This window comes from Apteryx rowi, unplaced genomic scaffold (genome assembly GCF_003343035.1).
Source record: "Apteryx rowi isolate R43461 unplaced genomic scaffold, aptRow1 scaffold_667, whole genome shotgun sequence".
Taxonomy (NCBI): domain Eukaryota; kingdom Metazoa; phylum Chordata; class Aves; order Apterygiformes; family Apterygidae; genus Apteryx; species Apteryx rowi.
The window spans coordinates 164,539-172,636 of record NW_020450946.1 but is presented as its reverse complement, the minus strand read 5'-3'; positions in this window follow the sequence as shown (position 1 = coordinate 172,636).

Genomic DNA, 8,098 nt, shown 5'->3' with positions numbered 1-8,098 from the left:
AAGATTCAAAAATAAAAGACTTTGGACCAGATTTTGCCTTGTATTTACACATTTTTTCCCAATCAAATACAATTACAAAGGCTGCGAAGAAGTGAAAGGGCAGAAAGATTATTCTATCATCTCGTGTTCTTCTAATTTTACAGTGCTGAGGAACATGTGTGTTGTAGGACATAGCACAAGCATATTTTTTCATCCACTCAGAAAAATCTGAAGTTGCTGTGATGCAACATGCTTCAATATTTGTCAGTGCTGAAGAATAACCTGAATATGTTTTCTTAATGAAGTCATAAACAAAAGTTTTGCCACCATCATTTTAGAAATCTGAAACATTTTAGATTCCTTTTGAGATGCAAGACAAATTTATAGTGTTTATCAGTCTGGGAAAACAAAATTCAGTTTTCCTTGAATTGCCATGTATGTAAGCTGAGAACTGTGTTTGAGTATGTAGTTATATTTAGATACATAAAAAAAATAAAAACGTGCAATTAATAGAAGAGAGGTTATTGCATCTGCATGGTATCACATCTAAATTCAAGATGAGGAAATTGGGAGAAAGATACTGTTTGTTACTAATGAAAAATTAAATGGATCAAAATGTTTTTAAGTGAAAGATGCACCAAATTCTTCAAGAACTTATCAATGAACCAGTGCAAATATAGTCTCCAAAGAAACAAGATCCTCTTCAAATAGGAGTAGTGTTTTCATTCAGTCCACAGAGTTCTCGAATATCAAAGTATTTCAATCAACTTTTTTCCTTCATTGATCAATCACCATGTATGTCCATACATTACAAAATTTATGCCTAAGGACAGATAGCTTTTTCTGATATAAGATCCGTAAAGTCTGTCTGCATTGAAGTTCAAACTGGAAGATGTTTTTAACTCCAAATTGTTTGGCATAATAGTCTTTATATAGTCATAGGAGAGGCAGACTATGTGGACCTTGATCAAGCCTGTGCACCTGTCAGAGTAATAAATATACTTTGTGGGCTATACTAAAATGTAGCAGCTTATGGAAGGAATTCCTAGAAAGAACCTCAGGGAAAAAACAATTTTCACCTTTGTTTACTGGCTGCAATTCAATGATGATGTGTTTTTTTTAATTTGAATGACAGAGGAAATTCTAGATGTACCTCCACAAAGGTAGTGTACACTGTGTAAGAGTACATTTCATTGTTGTTTTGAAAATAAATGTGTAGAATCCTTCAAAGCAGGGACATGGGCACAGCAGTATTTTTACTTGGTTAGTGGTGATTAAATGCTTCAGGAAAAGACTCATAAACAGATTCTTATCCAGAAGCTTCAGCTTATTTTGTAATTGTACAAAGCACATTTCTTTCCTCACAGTAAATGTTGTATGTACAAGTTTTCAAAGTAGCTTGTAACTTGCTTAGGCATTTATTACATTAAAGCTTTCTTTTACGAAAAGTGTTGTAGCTGTGGTATCAGTTTAAGGAAATCAATTACAGATTTGGCCAGTTACATGTTTATTACAAACAGTTAAAAATAATAATGAACATTTACTGTTGTATTTGTACTTGGTTTCTTAGAAAAGTTTCTATAATGGTTTACATATATTGGATCTGACAATATCAAAAATTTTGCAGTGCATTATATATGTAGTCTAGCATTATATTTATTGCCTAGAAAAAGAAGAAAATGGGTATGATGGGGGAAAAAAACTGAAAAAAGTAATATTTTGTTATTTTGTTATTAAAAATTCTTATTATGGATATTGAAAGTGCTGCAGAGAGGTTTTGAATATGAAGTAGATCAGTACTGGGAAGTTTCTGAATATTCGGTTTTCATTCTAAAATACAGTATGAAGGTTTGCCTATGTGTCCATGGTTGCTGTCTGTTCATTCTCTGTGATCAAAGGAAAATAACTTTTCTGAGAATGCTGTGAACTGGAGTCTTTTCAGTTACTTACTTCTGTACAGTCCAGTAGTAAACCTATTTCTCAGGCTTTTACTGAAAAGTAAAAGACTCTATATAATGAAATAATCTTAACTTTTAAAAGATGCAAAACTAAGAAAATAACTTATTTTTATAACCAGTGTAATACCACATATGCTGAAGTTAATAGTAGATTTATCAATTTTGTGGCTTTTTCAAAGAGGAGACAGGAAAGACCACATCCCTTGACGTGTTCCCATTGGAGGAAACAATTGTGGTTTGTAATGACTGATGGCCTTGGACTAGAATGAAGTGTTTCAGCCTACCCCAGAACTGTGACCTTTAAATCTGAGTTTGCTGTGAAGAGGTCTTTCCTATATGCAAGTATAATATTAGCATCTTTCCTGTATATCAAAAATGAATTTTGTGTTCAGTCTCAGCCTTTTTAAAAGATCTAACTTTTTTTGTATTTTAATAGTAAAGGTTTGGGTTAATATAATGGATAATTGTCTTCAAAATTAAGCTTCAAGGGTATGCACAGTTAAAACAATGCTAGCTATAGTATGCCTGTTTGCTTGCAGTTGAATATAACTTACACAAATTTTCTGTAAGTTTTGTTATATAGATGACTAGATGACCATGGTGTTCTAAAGAGTGATAAACATAATGAAAGTATTTATAATAGTAAATACTTTCTTAATTCAGAGCTTTGATTTGGAAGACTTATAATTGTGAATCTTTTCAAAAATTGATCTGATATTTATTCATATAAATTATTGTGCCAACATAACATATACAGTAAAAACAAACCTCAGAAATTTCCTGATACAGTTCCGGAACTGACTTCAGTTAGTCTGGTTAAGTGTTACTGCTGAAATAATAGTTACTTTTGAGTGCCAAAAGGCTATATGATTAAGTATTCAGAGACTTCGTTGCATTTATCTTTCAGCAAGTATCATTTTTCCTGCCCAATATAGCAGCAGATGGGCTCAACACCAGCCTCTCTCTCTGTTACTGGATAAGAAAATGTCTGTGTCACTATTCTTTAATCTAGCTAACACTATCCTTGCAAAATGTTACCAACACTGTGATATATTGACATCTGCTGAACCACGTTTTTGCATGATCGGCAACCATTATCACTAAATGTGGATGATGCTAGTAATATCTGATTGAGAACATTTGGTGTCATATAACAATAGTAGGCTTCCATCTATTTAATATTCTATATTGGCTTCATTCTGTCTGATACTGTATTCCATGCTACCTACAATTCTTCAATTCCAGCTACTTTTACAACTTATGGTTATGTAATAGATGCTCTGGAACTGGAAAAAACTTCTTTTGGATCATTATCGACAGTGATGTCCATCCTGTGGCACAAGGTTAGTGACACAGCCACTTTTGAAGGCACTTGTGAATCTACCATCTCAATGCCTTCTTTGTTGCGCAATGAAACGAGTGCCTATTACAACGAAAATGCAGATTTTCACCAACATACCCCTTTTCAGTGACACAAATGTTAAGACCGGTTCAGGCTCTTTAGTATGATTTTAAGGAGATAAGTTAGGAATCAGAAAATAATTTGGAAAACTGCAACTTCATCAGTACTTTCACAGAGTCTTTCCAAGAATGTCTCTTAAAATCATGAAATGGATCTCTTTTATTATTTGGCATCTTTTATATGATCTCTGAAGATTATTACAGAGGTACTGTGGGAAGTTGCTAGCTGAATATAACTCAGTTGTGCCTGTTTTAATGGTCAATCCACAAATTTCTAACAGAAATGCCATCTTCCCTTCCTCAAGAAGCTATAGCAGAAAAGTCATTGTCAGGAATGATACTTTTGCCCTGGGTTTGCTCTGGGTTTGTCAGTCTGATGCTCCTATCTTAAGGCATATGTCAGTCCATCTGTCAGTCCACAATTTCTAAACCTTCTGAATGCTCTTCAGCAGATTCAAGGTCTAGTATTGAATAACAGCTTGGTCTAGTTATATATTCCAGGATGCATATCAAAAGGCCACAGAGTAGAAGCTCTTCAGTGATGGTCCAAGAAAATTTGATTTAGAGCAGAAAAGCTCATTTAAGACAGCTTTCAGTAGAACTTTTTCATTATGGTCCATTCAAATATATACAGTTCCTCCTCCTGTCTTAAATTTTCTGTAATTTTTACTATCAGGGCTTTTGATTGACCTACAGACATATGGCTGCTATTTCTTTATTTTAGATACTTATTAAAGATTATAGTTGGTTGGGTTTTTTTCTCAGCTCATTGTAATGAGTATTCTGAAGTCCCTCCTTTATGTTTCCATTTGTCAAAGAGTTGTTTGGAATGGACTTGAATAAGATGTTTCTGTCCTTGATCAATCCATCCTTCTTGTGAATATATGATATTGTTTAGTTATATTTACTTTCTTTTAGGGCAGGATTTTTTGTAGACAGTAATCTAGTTTATATTTACCTTTGGAGACATAATTTTCCATGAGTTTAGAATTCATACAAGTTAATTCTATACCTTGTGAAATTTTTCTCCAAATCCTATAACCCTCCTACATTAACTATACTTCATGTTCTATACTTTGCTCCTAAACTCTTCCATACCTGTTACAGAATAAGCCAGTTAGTATGTTTTTGAGGCTTTATTGTGGCTTTTAGAAGTGAATCTAAAGAACAGCCTTTTCCTTCCTGAACTTCAAAATGAGTTTCAAATTGTATCAAGATGCATTAAACTGCTACTTCTTTCTTGAGTTAGAATCTATTCTGCTATGGTGTGGACAATAAAAATAGTGTTTTTTAGAATACTTATGTCCAAAATTAGTAGTTACTTATACTTCATTTATTTACCAGTCGCTAATCCAGCATGTCAGCCTCCAATACACAGTTTATCAATGTCACTTATATACAGGAAATATACACAGGATAATTTGAAGTAATAAGTTAATTAGCAAAAAGAGAAAAGTTAAGGTTCTTTTGTCCTCACACATCTCTTTTGACCCTTTTCTTTACTAATATGTAATCTTTTAATGTGAATTCTTTAGAGCTGAGAGAACTAAATATCCTGCCTTTGATAAGTTTCTTTACTAAAGAATTTAAGGTCACATGCATAAAATTCATTCATACTTACAGTGAATCTGTAAAGATCTTATTTCACAGATAAATAATTTGAAGCTTTTCATGTGATAAGAAGCTTTTCATGTGACAAGAAGCTTTTCATGTGACTAAGAAGCTTTTCATGTGATACATCTTTGACTTTGTTATGCATAAATGAGTCGCATTCAGTAACAGTGAAACAAAAGGGCTTGCAGTCTTGATCATATTTTCTCATGTGCAAACAAATGACCTTCAGTGAATTTTTTTTAATTAGAAAGAGGAGGTTGAGAAGATTAAAATTAATGGGGGAAATGCAAAATAATGCTACATTATGCTAAAATGCCCAAGATAAGAGAAATACTTTTCTCCTCTCCATGCCTCTGCATTATCTTTATCTTCCTGTTCTTATATTTCAGATCCTTTAGCTTTCTGCAGAATGGGTTGTACATAGGCTTGAAATATGCTTTAGGCTCTTTAGGCTCTTTTTTTTTTTTTTTTTGTAGGGGAGGGGTCTTATTAGAGGTAGCAACAAATAAGAAGCTTATAACTTGTAAGCTTATTGTTTCATATCTTACAGTTGCATATCTCACACACTTATGTCTAAAGCTAGTGGAAGTCTTATGTATGGAAGTCTTATCTTTGCATTTGATTAAAGGAAACCACAAATTGGAAAAAAAATGTAAGTATGAGGGCAACGCTTATTTTCATGCAGTAAATGAAAGATGGACAATACTCTGTGGTTACCTCTTTTTCATACTTCAAGTAAAAACTCAAGTTTTTAAGGAGATATAGCACTATATTGGAAACAGTTCAGCTTACGTACTGCAATCATAGTTCTATTTTCTCTGTTATATTAAATGAAGAATTTAATATTATAAAAATGATTTTTATATTGCCACAAATAATGTCTTTAAAAAGCTGGCTATCTAAGATGTGAAGGAAATAATTTAGCAGTGAAGAATTTGACCTTTTAGTATTTCACCACTGCCAGCATGATTCTCAAGTGTGCTTCATAACTGAGATTGAGTAAGGCCATTGCCTCCATTCAAAGGCATCTTCCATACTTATCAGGCTTGTAGAGGTTCATATAAAACTTTAGAAAACCTTAAAGTCAAATTTGAATTCACTTGCTACAATTATTAATCAGAGATGCTTTCCTAAGCAAAGACACACCCACATTTTGCCCAGAAAATTATTAGTTTTCTGAAAGTATATTTTTGATCTTGTAGCATTGATATGTACTTCTTTGAATATAACTATCAGTTAGGAAGGCAAAACTTTGTGAAGCTCAAAGGGAAGATGACATTTGCTGCTCATGAAAACAGATGGAAAAATCCAAATGATCTGAGACAGACAGTGTCTCTAGCTGACTCTTACTGAGCTAATTGTGTGCACAGTAATACCTCAGAAAGGGCTGTCCCCCTTCTTTTCTTCTTGTGGGTCAAGTCAAGCACTGTACCTTCCCTTTGGGTGGCAGTGTGATCCATTATCATTACTGCATTTTGAACTGGCAATGAGTACCATATCTAACCACAAAAAATATTTGTAATCCATATGGATATGCTAAAAATACATATATTCTGATTGCTACTAATGACCAAAAAAAAGTGGTTAATAGCAGAAATATTTTGTGTCATTTGCTGGTGTAAGTCATAATGAACAATCTAAACTATTTTATCCCTGAGGAGCAGTACGTTTGATATGTGACCAGTTTCAAATGACTTAATTCAGAATCTTCATGCAATGCTCACATGATAAAAATTCCATTTTACACATTAGTGTGAATTGAGTTGACCTTTTAAATCATTGTATCAATCTGCTAAAATGAGATAAAAGCAGACTGTCTCTGCAGTCATTTGTTCTCAGATTTGTGAGAATTGACATTGTAACTTTAACATAGTTGTTTCAGTATCACTTAATTCTGATAAATCCAGTGAACTCTCACAAATTTAAAATCTATCTCCTTGGTTTCATCATTGCTCAGTGATACCTTTTAGGTTCTTTGAGAACAGGATTCCCCAAAATTGAGCATTTCTTTCCTTGTTTCCTTTAATTTGCATTTACTAAATGGAAACTTCTCATTCCTTTATCTATTTTAAAAAAAAATCATGTTTTTTAATGTTGACCTGTTTTTTTTTAAATTGATTCTAGGAATGGTTCACTTTTTTTAAATAATCGTAACTTGATTATTCAAGTTTGTAATAACTATATGAGGATGTCGCAATACAAAGGAAAAAAGGGAAAGTACACACATTCAGTTTTGCTTCTTAGAACACACCATGTCAAATTTTTCTGATTGTCTTTCTGTAAAGCTCGGATTCTGCATGAAGTGGTATGTTTTGACAACTATTGTATATTTTCAGTTATTATGAAAGCAACTGTAAAGATTTGGGCAATCATGTTAGTGTTATCAGCTCCTCAGCAATGTATAGTATAATATATTAGTACTTTAATATTAAAGAAAACCCACTAGCTGACACCACCTATTTCACATTCATCCACTCTGTTCAGAAAATTCTGGCATAAATGGCCTTAGAATTGATGTAAATCTTCTACTGGTAAAGAGAAAAGGCTTTTCTTCAGGCTTCATTAAAGTTTTATTTATCCATTAATAAATATTGTGCTGGTATCACTTAAATGTCATAGGATGCCTCTAAATAAGTCATTATTTTGGCCCTTTATGTGACAAGTAACAAAATGTATCATTGTTGTATCATATTCAGTTTGTTTTTTAAACACGCAGTGTTATTGAACGGTTAACATAGATTTGATATTTGATCTGGACTTTGCCAGAGCAACAAATGTACAATCTGTCCACAAATCTCCACAGTGTCTATAATCACTACCTCCCACAACAGAATGATCAAAATCAGTGGAGTCTATATGTACTCATCCCAAAATATGACATACTGCATCCATCCACAGAATATTCTTACACAGGCTCTTCAGGTGAAACTAAAGCTTCACTGAGCTCCAAATGGAGCTTGCACAGTCAGTACACAGAAACGCTTGGTTACAAGTGGGAGAACATTTTTCATTAACACCATTTCAGTTCCAATTACAACTACAATCAGTAGACTAGCTACTAATAATCATAAATTCTATAGAGATAC